The sequence below is a fragment of the Lissotriton vulgaris genome, chromosome 3_1 (genome assembly GCF_964263255.1).
Source record: "Lissotriton vulgaris chromosome 3_1, aLisVul1.2, whole genome shotgun sequence".
NCBI classification, from domain to species: domain Eukaryota; kingdom Metazoa; phylum Chordata; class Amphibia; order Caudata; family Salamandridae; genus Lissotriton; species Lissotriton vulgaris.
The window spans coordinates 203,839,623-203,857,122 of NC_141689.1; positions in this window are offsets into that span (position 1 = coordinate 203,839,623).

Here is a 17,500-nt window from a genome sequence, read left to right on the forward strand (position 1 = left end):
CGCCCCTCGGCCATCATTAGACCTGTTTGGCGCCGCCTCTGCCCCCTGTATCGCTATTCTTGGCTCTGCACGAACTCTCGGGGTGTGAAGACTGTCCGCACCCTGCACACTCATGCCTGAACTTGCACGTCCCCTGTGGTCTAGTGCACTTGCCCCTGTTGAAGCTCCAACAGACCCCTTTCTTGCCAGAGTTCCCATTACTCCTTGCGTGCTGGTCATTACCGGTGCCTGCTCGAAAGGGCACCGCCGGGAAATGGCGGGACGGCTCTGCCCCATTCCCGCCAAACGAAGACGGCTTTGTCGAGTTTGACCTGACCTGTTTCTGCCAGCAAATGGAGTCGAACAATCCCACGTCAGGGATGAGTCGTGCTCCTTGGCCTTACGAAATTTGTTATCATAACCCAACCATTGATCACCATCGTACGATTCATAGAACTCCATTGTTCGTGTCTGGTAACAAGCCAACTCAGTCAATACCTCAGGCCTACGTTCCCCCATGATTGCAGTGAACATCCCAAAAGCCCTGGCCCAATTAGCGATTGTCTCATCAACTCTGAAACCCGCCATTTTTGCTCGCCATACACTTGGATGCAACAATTCCTTCTGATTTTTTACGTGTTCTATTTCATAATGATCAGTCAATAGTGAAAATATGTTCACGTATTTATCCGCCCATATCATCTCCTTCGTGGCCAACGGTATATGTTGTACCACTTTTTCCCTTCTTTAGGGTACTGACCCCTCCCCAGCCATTGGCAACGGCTTCTTACCCGAATCAGTAGCTGAACTCGCTGCTGCTGCTGCTCCAACGCCTGAAGTCGGTTGTTCCGCGGGAACCTAAGGGGGAACAAAAGGACAAGGTGCCTTCGCAGCATCTCGCGACTGCCGCAACTGCTTCATTATTAGTTTGGTCCCTTCGGCCGTATCCCCTGGAGCTATGGCACCCTCATTATTCTTGCCCAACCACGCCGCCAACTGGGCGGCCAACTCCGGTGGCATATCCCCCTCGTTCACCGGTGTAACTACGACAGGGATCGGCTGTCCTGCATCCGGAATCGGAACTGGGGCCTCCACTGGCATGACCGGGCTCGGCGGAGGTGACTCCGGGACCGGAGCCTCACCCCCTGCCGCCCTGTTCCTGGCCCTTTTACCTCTCCCGGCAGGGACTGTCCCCGGCAATGCTGGTCCGATGACTTTCTTAGGCCGTCCCGTACCGTTCATGGCCGCCATCTGCTTCTTCATATTCGCCATGTCCTTCACCAGCATACGAAGCATTTGGTCGGTGCTAACCTTCTTTCCGACCCTTTTGCCCGGCATTTTCTTACGATAGTCGACCGAAAGATCCTGGAACCAAAGTTTTGAAGTGCTAGAAGACAAACCACAAGGATTACAAATTCTCAAAATTGGCTCTTCGTTCCGTCTCGAGCTCACGTGCAACGGGGAGGTGCAGCTTCAGAGCACAGGAACAAGAGGATGCTTCCTTGGCTTGTTGCTCCTTTTATCCTTCTTCGGGCGGGCGTGGACCCTCCTCCAATCCGCCTATGGGGCGTGGCCATCGGCGTAGGTGTCTAGGACAGCCTCCTCTTGGGCGGGAAAAGGCGCGCCCCGGCTACGCCGCTTCGGTCATACCAGCCGAGACTCGCCTCCCGCCCAAAATGGCTTCCCGGGGGGATCGGGGTACTCCACCATACGTTCGGGGGGACCGAGTGGTCGCCCCTTTCCACTCTTTATGTGCTAGTTGGTTCTAAAAATTTGCCTGGGTATTTTAGTCACACATTCAAAAGTTAAGCCTGCCTGCTCTTTGCCAGATTCCAAGGGTTGAGAAAGGGAATAATTAATGGAAACCTTGAATTAACCTTTTATTGTGTTTGTGGCATTTTTACTAGTGGTAAGTCCCTACTTATCACTGCTAATAAACCACGCTCCAACAACATACCAGAGGCATGTCTTTGCCAATATTGTTAGGGGTGTGTGGTCTGACATTTGCCAACAAGCACTGTGATGTACCCAACTCAGAAGGACATGGGTGTGCCTTTGATTTGACGCACTACTGGAAAAGAGTAGGAGGAGCCTGATTCAAGTTGAGGCAGCTAGTTTTGAGTTGAATTTAGATGGGCCCCTCCTTTCACCTATGTATCACGAAAGAGTACTGGCACAAGGAAGTGATTGTGAGGAAGGGACTGCACCAACTTCTCACAAGTTCTATGAGGGTGTCCTTTATGTGGCTATAAAAAATAATTGGGTGGTGTTCCACCCCTTACAAGCCCCTGACAATTACTAGCCCAAATCATTGACAGTGCAAATGCAATGACAGCAGGGAATGACTTATGCAGGTGGAAAGTTCAGCATTTTCATTTTTATTTTTTTCAGAACTTTACTTGCCCTTTGAATGTGTGTTCGTTGTTGCTAGGTGCAGATAATATTTCTGTTACACAGGCATAATCTCACAAAAGATTTGATTAAGGCTTGTTATGCAAAATCTCCTAAATTATGCCACTTTGCATGTTGCATTAAAAAAAATAGCACGATTGCACAGAAACAATGAAAAAGGCCAGTATGCGAACAGTTGTTGTTTGCAACCCTTTTTTCAATTTAAAAAAAAAATTGAAAAAATGCGCTTTTGCGTCCAAATGAACATGAGGGTGCATTTTTGTGCTCAAAGAATGTGCCAAATGCCAGTTTCGCTTTTTCTATTGTTAGGTGTAATTTCACGTAGTTACACGATTGCAAATTGAACAAATTGAACACACCTCTAGATGTACCCAGTCGCAAAACGTGCAGTTATTCTGCTAAAACCCTAATTGCTTCATTCTTGCATGAGTTAGGCTGAAAGCCTGGACCTTCTCACATTTTACCAGCCTAGCGCGCAACACATACTTACTTGCGCAATCGTATTCTCGCCCATTTTACACAACATTTTTCAGCTCATTAGCTGACAGATAAGGCAGCAAGAAGGTAGAGTAGTCAATTTCACAGAATCAAACACTAGCATTTCAGAGCTGGTGCTGGATTGACGGTGCTTCTTTTTCTTTGCCCTTTAATGATACCCATTGACGTTAGTCTTGAAAATCAAAAACAGACCAGTTGTTGGACCGAGCAGCAGAAACACACTGTGAGGACTTGAGGCCCAACACCTCGGAAAACAACCTCTGTTTGGTTTTTGCTTTTCTTACGTTTTTAACCATGCACACCCAACTCACCAGTTACTGCTATTTATATTGTGAGTCATTCTGCACACTCAGCTGTATGCATATATATATGTAAAGAACTATCGGCTTATTGTGTGACCTACTGGGGGTTCTCTATTCATACCAATTCGGTTCAAAATTAGTGAATCCTAAAATGTGCTAACTAGTTGTGATTCACGAATAGTTCGCAGATCATTCAAAATCTGCAGACGGTCGCAGGACAACACATTGCACATTATTAATTGGGAGCAAGTGGGGATCAACCATATAAAAGCAGCCTAAAAATGCACACTTACAGAATAGAATCCTTGTATGCTGTGGTGAAGAGAAAACATATTTGGGGAACTACACAAAGGGAATGGAGAAAGGAGAGATTAAATAAACTGCATTTCACATTGCTAATGCAGAGTGAGGAGGAACTCTATGAGAAAAAGGCGTTAGGTAGGTGGGTCATATTAGTTTGATGTAAATGTAAATTGATACTTGTATAGCGCACTACTCACCCACAAGGGTCTCAAGGCGCTTGTACGAATACCGCTGTGGAACCCGTCCTGGCTTTCCCTGTGAGGCGTCCACTCCTGGGCACCCCCAAGATGAAACCAGGCATCCTTAGCGTTGTGGGGGCCGTTGTGGAGATTAATCAAGCTATTGCTCAGAGTTTCACTCCATGATTGGAATAGGCAGTGAGGAGAGAATTATCGAGTCTGTGGAATTTTGAACCCAAGACCCACTGAGGCGGGGAATTGAACCCTGGTCCCGTGTTAGACCTCTGCAACAGGGTCGGCCGCTCTAACCATTGAGCCACACTTCTCCACTTCTCTGATGCACTTGATTCATTTTTAACCAGAAACACCCAGTGCAACTTCTTACAGCTGCTGCTGTCTGGTAGTTACCAGATCATAATGTAACCATGTTATCTACACTACATACCTATATTGCCTTTCCAAATTCATAGATGTAGCTGTAGAATACTAGGTGGAAATATTACTACAGAACCCAATTCACATAAGAAACCATACAGGTGATACATTGAGAACATCCCTAATTTTGCATGGTCACCCACATTTTCTATTGCTGACGTTTGAACTCTGAACATTTGGCTAATAATGTCAAGTATCCAATGCATGTTCTCTAACTTCGAGTACATGATAAAATACACAGCAAAACTACATTTTAAAAGGTTAGACATGGTATATGCATGGTTTCAGATGTCACATTATAATAAGTATCCAATAGGACCAAGGAAAAAGATTAATAACTATCAAACGTGTTTTTATGAAACCACAGACAGTTTTTCTCTTGGTTTGAAAAAAAGTGTACTCAAGAGTGTAAGCTCTTTTTTCAGAAATGTAGTCAATCATTTTGATAGTGGAATGGGTACACCCCTTCTAATGTAATAAACACAATGAGCCTGATTCACACAGGTAAACTTACACATTTGTGTAAATGTATTCTTTTTCAGTATTCACAAAACTGCAATTAATACATGCTTACCTAATTATGTGCAGAGTTCTCCTTCCAGAGCTTGGAATCTCTGCACTTGTAAACTTACTACTACATTTCAGTTTCAAGAATACTGAAAAAGGACAGTCCGAACTTTGTTTTATCTCAAAGTTCTCTGCTCTGACTGTGGAGTATCTGCACTCATAAACGTACTACTAAATTACAGTTGTGTGAATACTGACAAATAGTAAACCTACACAAATGTGTAAGTTTACCTTAGTGAACGAGGCCCAGATTGGTAGGAGTAAAACACAGGTCTAAGAGAACCTATGCTCAAACCCTGGTAGCTACTGCACAGGCAGCAATTAATTCCCTCGAGTAATAGTTTCTGACCTTTTTGACTCTGAACCTTCATTTAATCATTTTTGGAATGCGGGGACTCCCACTGAGTCATTACTGGAAGCAAGTGACCCCGACCTAAGCATTTTCAAGGATTTGAACCACAAAACAATAAACAAAAGAGGCATTCATCAAACAGATAGGCAAGGCTGGATACATATACTGTGATATATTGCTGAACCTGATTTCAGTGTGGTGAAGAGAAGATCCAATTGGCACAATCCTGATTTTCCTATCGGTAGAAGGTGAACCTCTCAACCATGTATCAGACCTTTGGACGTCACACTTTTCTGGAACCCATGGGAAAGGTCCTCCTGGCCACCCCTTACCCATCAGGTCCTCAGGGCAGATGACAAGACACCAGGTCTGGCTCTAGTAATGACTCCTGCAGAGTTCAGTTCACAGTGATTAGTTGTGCCTTTTTGGAGTCAGGAGTCCTTCTGCTTGTGTTTCATTAGAGCAGACAATTAAGCTGGTAATCACTTAACAGTTGGAGAGTAGTTCTGGCCCCTAAGAGCTAGCAGCAGTTATGAGCTCTTTTTCTTGCATCAGCCTTCTTTTATCTAATGTTGTCTTCCCAGGAAAGCTCTGAGGAGATGGTGGTGAGCTGCCCATCTTATCCTAAGCACTAGTCAGTTATTGAAGTGGTCTGTTGTTGACAACACCACTTCCAAGCCGGGTCCAGAGACCAAGGCACTACCCTTCATAAGCAGGGTCATTTACTCCCTGCAATTAATGCATTATTGAGCCTTTTAATGGATGGGCCTGAAAGGCAAACTGTTATTGAATCATTTTGCAAAACACCTTTAAAGTAATTTTTCTGGGACGGCCAGAGAGCCAAGCTTCTAGATACTGGCTTAAGTCACGCTGTCTGCACCCAGTGGAACAAAATCCTTAAGCATCTGACACTAGCACTGACCTAATACTCATCAATCACTAATCTGCATATTACCTTCTTCCGATCAGTTTGGTGACAAGTGATCTGGCAGAAGCATGAGAACAAATGGAGATATTGAGAGGAAATCGTACCAGTTGAAACCCTTGGTGGCTGAGCTGCAATGGTGCCTAGGCCTGTTCAGCAGTGGCCATGCCCGAAGTGGGAGGGCCTGCAAGACTAAACTGGAAATAAAGGTCCAACCGCATTGCTGGAAAACAGCAGAATGGAAGCTGTCACTTTCCACAGCAACTGACAGCTTCCATTCTGTGATACAGTTAGGGAGGAACAAGCTTGGGGATCCTGTGTGGAGGTGCACGGAGCCCGGAGGTGGGAGTGCCTAAGATCAGCAAGAAGAAGGAAGGTGGAAAAAGATTGGAAGAAGGAAGCAACATTTCTGCTGCCCCCCTGCACATCTCTGATAGTGAGAGGAAAACCAAATTCAGTCAGAAATTCAATGGAGACAGGAGAACCAACAAATAAATTGCCTGGGGGAATAATTAATGTAAGAAATGTGGTTGTTGATTGACTGAAGTGTTAGCCCAAGTCAAGCAGCATCAAAAATACTTGGCAGTGTAAGGCCCAAGCAAACACCAAATAAACCTGTGCTCACCTCCTTGGTAGCTTGTCACAGAGCAGGCAGGCTTAACTCAGAGGCAATGTGAGAAGTATTTGTTCAGCACTTCAAACAGTTACAAACTCAGCACAAAAGGAGTCCACAGCAGATTTATAAAATCAGTGCATTTTTAAAATAAATTAAACAAGACCAAAATGAAAGTACTCTGATTAGTAGAACCGGCAACTTTGAATTTGAAAGTTCTTAGTAAAAACAGCGCCAAGAAGCACAAAGTGCCAACTGGTGATATCTGGACATGCTGTTGTGTTCGATTATACGCCGGACTAGGATAAAGTCACAAGTTCAGGCCAACCATGATGGAATGCAGGCAGGATACAGGGACCCACTTAGGCCTGCTGAACAGAGTACCTTAAATCCTGGTTGCAAAGTGTTGCAGGGATCCACATCGAAGTTGTGTTGCGCAGCCGAAGCGATGCGTAGGTTACAAGATGCAGTGAGATTTTGGTGTAAGATCCTATTGCATCGGTGTTGAGGATCCCATCGATGGGGCTTGTGATGCATAGTCAGGCAGAGGGGTTGCAGCGTGAAGCTAGTGATGCACCAGTTCAGATGAGCTGAAAAACTTTGATGCTGAGTCCGGTATCATTGTCGAGGCTGCCATTACTAATAGAAACAAGGACCTGAGCTGTGAATGCACCATGCCACCTGGGCAATGCTTCGATTTTTGAGGACGGTGGTGGGTGATGTGTGCGTTTGTGAAGGGTTCAATCCATGGGACAGCAACAATGTGTCAGTTCTGCTCAGGGAGGCACCATTCAGAAGAGAAGGTGCGTCGATTCTGCTGGCAAGTACCTTAGGCCCACGTCCATAGTTCCAGGACAGAGGTGACACTATTTTGCAGGGTAGACTCACAGTTGGCAGAGTTCCAGTGTAGATGCAAGGAGGTGGGAAACCTATTATGTCCCTGAGGCTTTATATCAGGAGGGCAACTAACTAGACCTTGGAATCACTCTTGGTTCTGGTTTCAAGAGATGCAGGTCCAGTCCTTCTCACCCAGGCAAAAGGGCAGCAAGCAGCAGGCCTGCACAGCAAAGCAGGAATCTGCAAGGGTGCAGTCCAGCAACATGGCAGTCATTCAGCAGCATAGCAGTCCTTCTTCGTGGCAGAGTTTCCACAGGGCCAAAGGGGAACTGAATGGTGGTCTCTGAAGTTCTTCTTTTATACCATGTTGTGCCTTTGAAGTGGAGAGAACCTTCCAGCTGCATGCCTTTGAAGTGCACCAATGCTCTTCCTTCCCTGTCCTGATCCCAGACTAACTACAGGGGTTCTCCAGATCTTTGTGTGGGTATGAAACCGCCTATTCAGGTTTAAGTGTGGCTGGACCCGTTTCTCCCTCCTATCCTACCAATCATTGCTCACTCAGTCAAATCTAACCTTCTATTATGTATGGCTGTGTAGGAGGAATAAACAAAGCACATCTAACAACTACACCTAGGCATGTGACCAGACACAGGCTGCAGGCACCAAATGACCAAGGCAAGGAAATGCCAACTTTCATAAAAAGTTGTTTCACCATTTTCATAACAAAAAAATATACAAGGCACCTAAGGATTAAATACCTTAGGGTGAGAGTCTGCTCTAAATAATAAAGTTGCAGAACCAAAACAGTGACCGGGTCTCCCTTTTGTTGAAAATATTATAATTGTCCTACCCGGCCACAGTGCAGGACATAACCCCACTTGTAGTAAACTTTCTATAAATGGCAATTTCAGACTTGTCATTTAAAATCTGACTACACCATAAATTCGGATTTTAAATTAGGATTTCAGAGACACCAAACTTGAGTCAGTTAGATCCTCTCATTTGGACATTACACTTATAAAATGTAATAAGGTAATTCCAATGTTATACTATGAGAGATAGAAGCCCTGTAGTAGTAAAAAACAATTTTCATAATTTTTCACTACCAGGACATGTAAAACTCAAAAAGCACATGTCCTGATTTTAAGATCAATTTCAGCCTGCCCTCTGGCCTGTGTTGGGCCTATCCAACCAGTGATTTAAATATTTTAAAAAGGAAGTTTTTTTTTGCCTGGTCAAAACGGCAGTTTAAATTACCTACACAGGCTCTGAAAGGGAAGCCATGAGACATGTTTAAAGAGCTATTTATGTTGGTGGTGCCTGCCCATTAGTTTTACAAAAAAGAAAATCTGGCTTCCATTTTTACTGTGCTGGTATTTATTTACGCAGACTGAGGGCCAATATTTTTAATCATTTGTCCTGGCTTAAATATTTGACCATTATTCAAACATTTTGGTTGTAACATTTAAACAATTTTCAACGCCTGAAAAAGGAATAATACACTGTTTCAAAAGATCAAATACATCATTCATGGTCATTTGTGCAAGTGTGCATTTGTCGAATTAAACAAAAATCATTCATAAACTGTGCATTTGTAAAATTAAACAATTTTGCTTGAAATCAATACAAAATGGGACAGTGCACAAGAAAATTACTACAGCCATTTGGAAATTACACCCGTTTGTAATTTATCAAATTTTCTGTACACAAAAGCACTCTCGTTAGACCCAAATAGATTTCCTCTTTGGAGAGTTACTTGCCATGGGGAGTATGCTTAGTATCCCTTAGGATAAATAAATGTTCATTATCCCTCTACAGGGATAATGTAATCAATCTCCCTCATGGAGTAAAACAGAGAAGGAAAGTTCCGACGTGTCTCAAAATCGTGGGATTATCTTCAGGGCAATAACACGGGTTAATCTGAAATTGATAACAAAGCATAAATATTAATCAATTGTTCTGTGACCCTTCTCTATATCACTATACACTCATTATTTCAAAAGTATTGGATAACTGAATTTTAACACCTTGGCTGCTAATGGTTTTCCCCTCCTGTACTGATCCTCCTTGAAACCCATTATTCATGACGAGCTCAGCTCATCATAAGCACAGCTTCACTGTGCCTCATGACAGCGAAGGAGTTAAGTGTGAAATAATCTTAGTGACAATGAATACCCTTTTTCGTGGCAGTGTGTTTTTTAATCCTTTTCTGTTTGGGTTGTGGATAATCTGAAATAGAAAAGAGGAACGGTGTTACTAATTCAGCTAAGATTTTAGAATGGCAGTGTTAAGTAAAAGGATTTGGCCTAAGTGGCTTACTTTAACCCCTCCGCCGGGGCCGGAATTCTGCGGCTGTGCGGCACATTCCGATCGCGGGTGTGGTCATGGCGGCTCCCGGCCGTCATCAGCACACGCCCACAGTAACTGATGACGACCGGGAGCCGTCATCAGCACCGAAGGGGTTATTTATTACTTTATGTCCATGCTTCATTTAAGGCGCAACAGGCCTTCTGGTCCCACTGCAAGATGTTCGATATTAACTTGCCGGGTTTTTTGATGTTATACATGGTTAAGTACAATCTTGATTAATGGAAAAGAATTGTATTAATCAAAAATGTATTAACCGCTAATGGCAGCATTGTTAAGAAAGCCTCAGAAGCTTACTTTAAGTTGTTACATTGTGTCCCTGCTTCAATCAGTACGCGACAGGTCCTTCTTTCACCATGGAAAATTTTGAATCTGTAATTGGAAAGGAATGGAGGCTCGTTTTTGTGTCCTGTTCGTCCAGGCAATTAATACTCTGTAGCTTTTGAGTTTTCAAGCACTTGCAGGACGTTTTTGTTAGTAATTTCTATCTTCAACACAGGAAGTTCTTTGCTTGGTTATTGCTGGGTGATGTAGTTCGATCTCTGCCACAGTTTGTGATACCGTCCACTCTAAAGTATGTTGATGCACGTTTCATTTAATTTAGAAGCGTGACGCTGGTTTGTAACTATGGATGACTCTAACATTTCAGATACATGCTCACAGCTTGTTGCTTGCTTTGTTTCCAATGTTTCAGTTGCAGAAAGTTTTGGGGGGATTTCTGTCTTTGAAACAATATAATGCTTGTTTGGTGGTTGCTGGGTGATGTAGTTTGTCTACCCCTTTAAGGTGTGGTGTTGCACTTTCCATTTGAGTTAGAAGCATTACCCTAGTTTGTGGCTTTTGATAATTCGGACATTTCATTGCGCCGTTTCTGGGTACAAGTGAATTTAAGAATTAGATATGTTTCTTTTTTCAATACCATGGTTTAAACATTGCCGCCCCAAGGTGGTTGCTTGAGTCCTGCTAGCAATGTCCATACAAAGTTTTTTCAGCATGTTTCTTTTCTAGAAAATGAGACACAAGTGGAGCTGTCAGGATCTGCTTTTTTATCCTGGAAAGATGTTGTACGATCCTTTGGTTTATTTGCTGATTCGTTTTCCCTATATATAACTTAGGGCATGGACATTTTGATTGCATAGACTGTGTTTTTGGTTTTACAGTTTTACAACTCTTTGTGAGTACATTTTATTGAATCAAGTATGAACTCATTGCCTTCAACTGTGTTTTCACATACGGAACAATTGCCACATTTATGGTGGCCCTCAATGGGTCGCATATTCCATTGTGTTCTTAAATCCTTCTTCGGTGCACGTGAAACCAGGTCTACCCGAATGATGGTTCGACCAATGCTTTTACTTTTTTCATTGCAAACAATGGTTGTTTGAGTGGACATTCCATTTTACTAAGGCGGGGCCAATTCTTCTAAATCATCTGGTGAAATGTGTTAGCGTGGGGGCTAAATGTGGAAACACAAACTAGTTTTTCAATCGGTTTCTTAGATGTTTTTGTGAGCAGCTCTTCCTGCGGCATATACCATGCCCTTTTGTTCGCATGCTAAAGCATTTTGCTGAGGTAGCCTCTCTATTTAGATGGTCACCGAATACCACTGCATTGCGCAGTTTCTTCTGATTCGTAGCAGTTGGCCATAGTAGCATTTATTTTACAGGCCTCGGGCACTTATAGTACCACTTTACTAGGAACTTATATGTATATTTAATTTGCCATTACTAGGGACTTATACGTAAATGTAATATGCCAATAGGATATGAGCCAATATTACCAAGCTTAGAGGTGAGAGCACATGCACTTTAACACTGGTTAGCAGTGATAAAGTGCTCACAGTCTTAAGGCCAGCAAAAACAAGGTCAGAAAAAATGGTGGCGGAAGGCAAAAAGTTGGGGGGGAGACCACCTGTGGTATCTCCCACATGTAAACTCCCCCGGCGCCTCGCATGTAATGGAGCTGCTCGCGGTGACATCACTTAGAATGTCACCGCGACCAGGATTCCAAGGCGAGCGCCGGGGACTGCGTGAGGCGGCTCGATTGAGCGAGGCTGTGGCTGGGGTCACAGGTGTTGTATCTTGAGATTAAAGACTTCCCCAATTATCACCTCCGTGTGTTCTGGTCATTGTATTGGTGATTACCACACTGGCGACGAGGGAAACCATCCTGTGACCTCAACACGTCTAGGAAACACGAAGGATCACAGCTGAGAATTTGACACGGAAGCAAGCGTCGCTGTGAGCCTCCGATTCTAGCTACGAGTAACGGTGACCCGAGGACCTATTGGTAACTGGCAGCTGTAAGCGGTGTAAGGCGTGTGAAGAAGAAGAGAACTGCCCTGGTCATCAAACAAAGTAAGGTGACTTTTTTCGTGCCTCAGCGCGCACCCTAGCAGCATTTTGACGTACCACCTGACTCAAGCGCTGCATGTATAAAGCGCTGATACTAACGGAATTTTGTTGTGCATCAGCCTGGCTAGCGGAGAGGAAATTATCCCTCAAGGAACATTCTAAGATATTGGCGCAAGCTCCGCTCGAGCACCCTGTCACTGAACTGAAGTAAAGACTGTGATGGCGCGTCCCCTCTACGCGCAATTAGGGAAGCGTTTGGCATAAACACCACAGGGGCGCGTGTAATCTCCACAGACTCTGGTGTCATTGTGATGCGTGTCAGCTTAAAGCCTTATTTCAAGTAAAGCACTGGGGCGGGACGTGAGAATACTTTAGCGTCGTTGGTGTGTGAAGAATCCCACCACGCTGGATGCCGGAGTGGAATGAATTGGGTGGCTGCGAAGAGCGACTGAGTGAGAGCGCAGCGAGGAAGCGAAGAGTATTAACGGCGGTTGGGAAGTTTATGAGCAGCACTTCAGAGGGCATCTGAGAAGCGCGACGCAGGAGGCGGAGAGGAGCATTGGAGCGCAGCATGACTTAGCAGTTGTGTGGACTTCCTCGGCTTTTGCTGAAAGGATTTTGGTATCGGGTACCAGCACGGCAGGAGTAGAGCATAGAACGCTTGGAAGAGCAGCTGTGTTGTAATAGCACCCGTGAGAGCACAACAAGGGTGGAAGCTTTGACTGTGAAGGAATTTTGTACCTAAAGTGTTCACCTTGATACCCTGAAAGTTTCTGGACTCTTCTGTCTTTCCACCACAGGTCAACGTCAGATAACTTTGTGTGATTGATAGAGCCTAGTGAGGTGCATCAGGACTATGCAGCAACTTGGCCAGCACCTTTATGCACTTAAAAGTTTCTACTCATCATCTCCCTATTTAAAGAACTGTGCAAGAGTTCTTCTCTCCGTCTGCTTTTGTTTGATGTCACTGGGGGAATGTGAAACAAGGGAATGTGTACTATTTAAGGTGTATGCTAACTTACCTTTTCCTTTTCTGCGTCACTCTGTCCAGTGAGTGTGTATTTCCTCTGGGTGCCAGCGGGGAATACTGAGCACCCATAATGCAGAGTGTGACCCCTCCACCTTTTTTTCTTGACCACCCCAGGTGATCCCAATATCCAGTGGAATTACGCCACTGTTTGTGGGCCAAACCTGGGTTTAGAAAGAAAGGTTGCATTGTTAGCCTATTATCTTGGTGCAGAGGGTGAGGAGGTCTTTGATCATCTCCCAGATTTAGGGGCGCAGGAGTCTAGAGGTCTGAATGAATTTGAAGTGAGCCTTAGGAAATTGGACCTACACTACCTTCCTAAGACTAGCACGATTATGGAGAGGTACCACTTTGGGAAGAGGGCACAAAAAGAGGGGGAATCAATAGAAGATTTTGTATCCGATCTAAGGAAGTTAGCCGCCACTTGCAAGTTTGGTGGAGCAAGCGAAGAGAGAATCAGGGACCAATTTGTTTGGCGTGCATGATGGAAAGGGTGCGTGAAGAGCTATGGCTCAAGGACGACCCGCCACTGCGGGAGGTGCTCATAATAGCCAAACAGGTAGAGCACATGCTGCAATGCGTCAAAGAAATAAAGCAAGACGCGGGGGAGAAGAAAAATGATGAGAAGGCCAATGTCAGTGAGGTGGTGACTGAATGTGAAGCTGTGTCAGTGGTCAAGTGCCAGAAGATAGTGAGTAAAGAACACAAAGAGGGCAGGTTAGGGGGAACGTTTAAAGGCACTTGCTATAGGTGTGGCAAGCAGGGGCACCTAGCTAACGACAGAGAATGCCCTGCTCTTAGATTCACGTGCAACAAGTGTGGGAAGAAAGGACATTTCAAACAGTATTGCAAGAGTGGACAGGGAGTCAACAGACAGAGTAGAGACAGGACGAATGTGGTGTGCGACGAGATTGTTGTGCAGGTACAAGAGTTACGTGCCCCTAGTCCCAACAACCCCGTGTGTGCGGAAATAGTGGTGCAGGTTGAGGGAGGACAAGTCAGCAGTCCAAAGGACACCATAAAGGTTGGGGAGGTTGAAGTGGAAGCATTGTTTGACCCTTGTTCAAGAATTACCATCATCAATGCTAAAGAGTTCTCACGAGTGTCTAAGGGAACTATAACATTGAAAAGAATGGATCTTAGGCCAGGGGGGTACGCTGGTCGCCCTATCTCCATGAAGGGGTATTTCCTGGGGAAGGTAGAATACTGCAACAGAACAACGGTCTCAAAGGTATATGTGTCCACGGTAGGAGACAACATCTTGGGGTGGCAGGCACAGAAAGAGCTCGGGGTCTATTTGCATCCTAACTGCGATCCCCAGATCAGGATGCAAGAAATAATTGAACACAAAGCAGACGTCGTAGCAGAGTTCCAAGAGGTGTTCAGGGAAGAGTTAGGGTGCCTGAAAACCTACTGCCACAAAATAAGACGGAAGGAGAATGCCAGGCCTGTCGTGGCAAAAGTCAGGAGGCTTCCCATTGCTATCCAGGAGGAGGTGAAGTCTGAACTGGAGAAACTGTGCAAGGCCGGAGTCATTGAACCGGTGGAAGCAACAGAATGGTTGGCCCCCATTGTGGCAGCCAAGAAGAAGGATGGATCGGTCCAGCTCTGCATTGACTTAAGGGCACTTAACAAGGAAGTCGTGGTCGACCGTTACCCCTTACCCAACATCACCCAGATGATGAGCATGCTTGAAGGTGCAAAAGTGTTCTCCACCCTCGACCTCACCTCGGCCTATTTCCAAATAAAGCTACACGAGGAGTCTCAGGAGCTCACAGCATTTGTGACACCCATGGGCGCTTACAAATTCAAAAGGATGCCGTTCGGGCTAGTCTCGGCGGCCGCCGTGTTTCAGAGGATCATGGGCAATATGTTGAAGGACATCCCAGGCGTCATGTGCTACCAGGATGATGTGCTCATATTTGCCAAGAACCATGAGGAGCACGATGTGAGGCTGAGAAGCGTGCTGGAGAGGTTTCAGTCTCAAGGCCTCACAGTGAAAAAAGACAAGTGTGTGTTTGGCTGTGCTGAATTAGACTTCCTGGGACACAAGGTGACAACTGAAGGCATATGTTTAAAAGCTGAATTGCAAAACACCATTGTGAACCTGGCACCCCCCAAGAGCAAGGACGAGATCAAGTCTTTTATGGGGATGTTAGAGTTCTACGGAAAGTTCATAAGGAACCTGGCGGGAAGAACATATGCTATCAGGCTACTGTTGAAAAAGGAGAATGAATTCCGGTGGAGTCAGGAGTGCCAGAGGGAGTTCGAGGACGTAAAGAAGGCACTCGCAGAGGCCCCCAGTTTGAAGTCGTATATACCCAACCGGACAACCATAGTCACCACCGACGCAAGCGCGAAAGGTTTGGGAGCTGTTCTCACCCAAATTGGAGAAGAAGGGGAAGAAACCATAGCCTTTGCCTCGAGGTCACTCCAGAAGTCCGAGAACAACTACTCGGTGATCGAGAAAGAGGCTTTGGCAGTGTTTTGGGCGTTAGGAAAGTTCAGAGACTTCCTCTGGGGAACTCAGTTCACCCTCCGAACCGACCACAAGCCGTTGGTGGAAGTTTTCAGCAAGAAGGGTTTGGATGCCATCTCCAGCAGGATAAGGCGGTGGGTAGTCGGCCTTCAAGAATACACCTTTGGCGTCGAATACGTCCCCCGGGACACGGAACCTCGCAGCTGACTGTCTATCTAGGCTTGTTGATGGTGAAGGAGCGGGAGTGAAGCCGGAGAAGACAGATGAAGAAGAAGAGGACCTTCAGATGGAGGATGTCTGCACCATCCAGAGGGCGCTGGGAGAAGAAACATGGAGAAAGGCGTTAGAAGAAGACAAAGTCTTGGAGGAGATATACAAAAGAGTAAGAGGCGGTTGGAAGCACGGTGACAAACAAGATGAAAACCTGCGGCCATACCTGGCCATTAAGGATGAGTTGTCCATAATGGACGGATGTCTATTCAGGGGTACGAGACTCGTACCTCCTGCGACGGTGAGAAACGACCTGGTCGAGCTAGCCCACGAAGGGTATTTGGGCATCACAAAAACCAAGCAGAGACTCAGGGAGAGCTATTGGTGGCCGAGCATGGATCTGATCACTGAAAGGAGAATCAGGGAGTGCATTCCGTGCAGCAGCAGTGACAAAGTCCTGAAGCAACAGACGCCCCCTATGGTGTGCAGGCCGCCCCCATCAGGACCGTGGGTAGAGTTAGCCTTGGACATCGTGGGCCCCATGTCAGGGGAACAGCGGACACCCTACATTCTGGTGCTTGTGGATTTGTATTCCAGGTGGCCAGAGATAAAGTTTGTCAGTGAAGTCACGAGCAAAACTGTCATCAGCTTCCTTGAGGAGGTGTTTATCCGGGAAGGGCTACCAAGCAACATTCTGACTGATAACGGTGTACAACTGTGTTCGAAAGAGATGGAAGACTTCCTGGAGGGAAGAGGCATCAGACACAAGCGGTGCGCCCTTTACCACCCCGAAACTAATGGCATGGTCGAACGCTTTAACAAAACCCTCAAAGAGAGCATCCAATTGGCCAGGGCAAGCGGATTAAGTTGGAAGGAGGAGGCGTGGAGGCGGCTAGAGGCATACAGGTTCACACCACATCAGACGACGGGAGTCACCCCGTTTGAATTGCTCCGCGCCAGGATACCCAACACGAAGCTAGCCCCAGGATGGATGGAGTGGCACAAGGGGTGGTCAGACCGATCCAAAGAAGCTGAAAGCGTGAAGAAGCAAAAGGAAGCCATGGAAAAGAGAAAAGAAGGTTATGACCGGCACAAAGCCACACAGGAGGTAGAATTCAAGGTGGGAGACAGCATCAAAATCAGAGCTCCAACAGGGAAGGCAAGTTGGTCAGAGTTCACCAACCCTACCAAGATCACCAAGCTATTCAAAAATGCAGTCAAGACACAAGAAGGAAAAATATGGAACCTTGGGAGGGTTGTAAAGTACCATCCACCTGAGAATTCAAGGGGACGGGAGGGAGACCCCAGGCGGGACCCTAGTTCCACCACTAAGAGGCAAACCATGATTCCCCATCCAACCATCAGGCCTAGCAAGAGGGTGACCAGACCACCTAGACATTTTGGTCAGTATGTAATGATGTAACGGAGTTACCCTGTCCGTTTTGTCAATCCTCTCACCAGGCCTAGGATAGTCAGACTATCCCACACCCCGTTGGGTGTTTCTGTGCCACCTGGTGCGCTCTTCAGTTCTTGTTATTGTTTATGCTTTTCTTTCCGCAGGGAAGGGGGATGTGTGGTATCTCCAACATGCAAACTCCCCCGGCGCCTCGCATGTAATGGAGCTGCTCGCGGTGACATCACTTAGAATGTCACCGCGACCA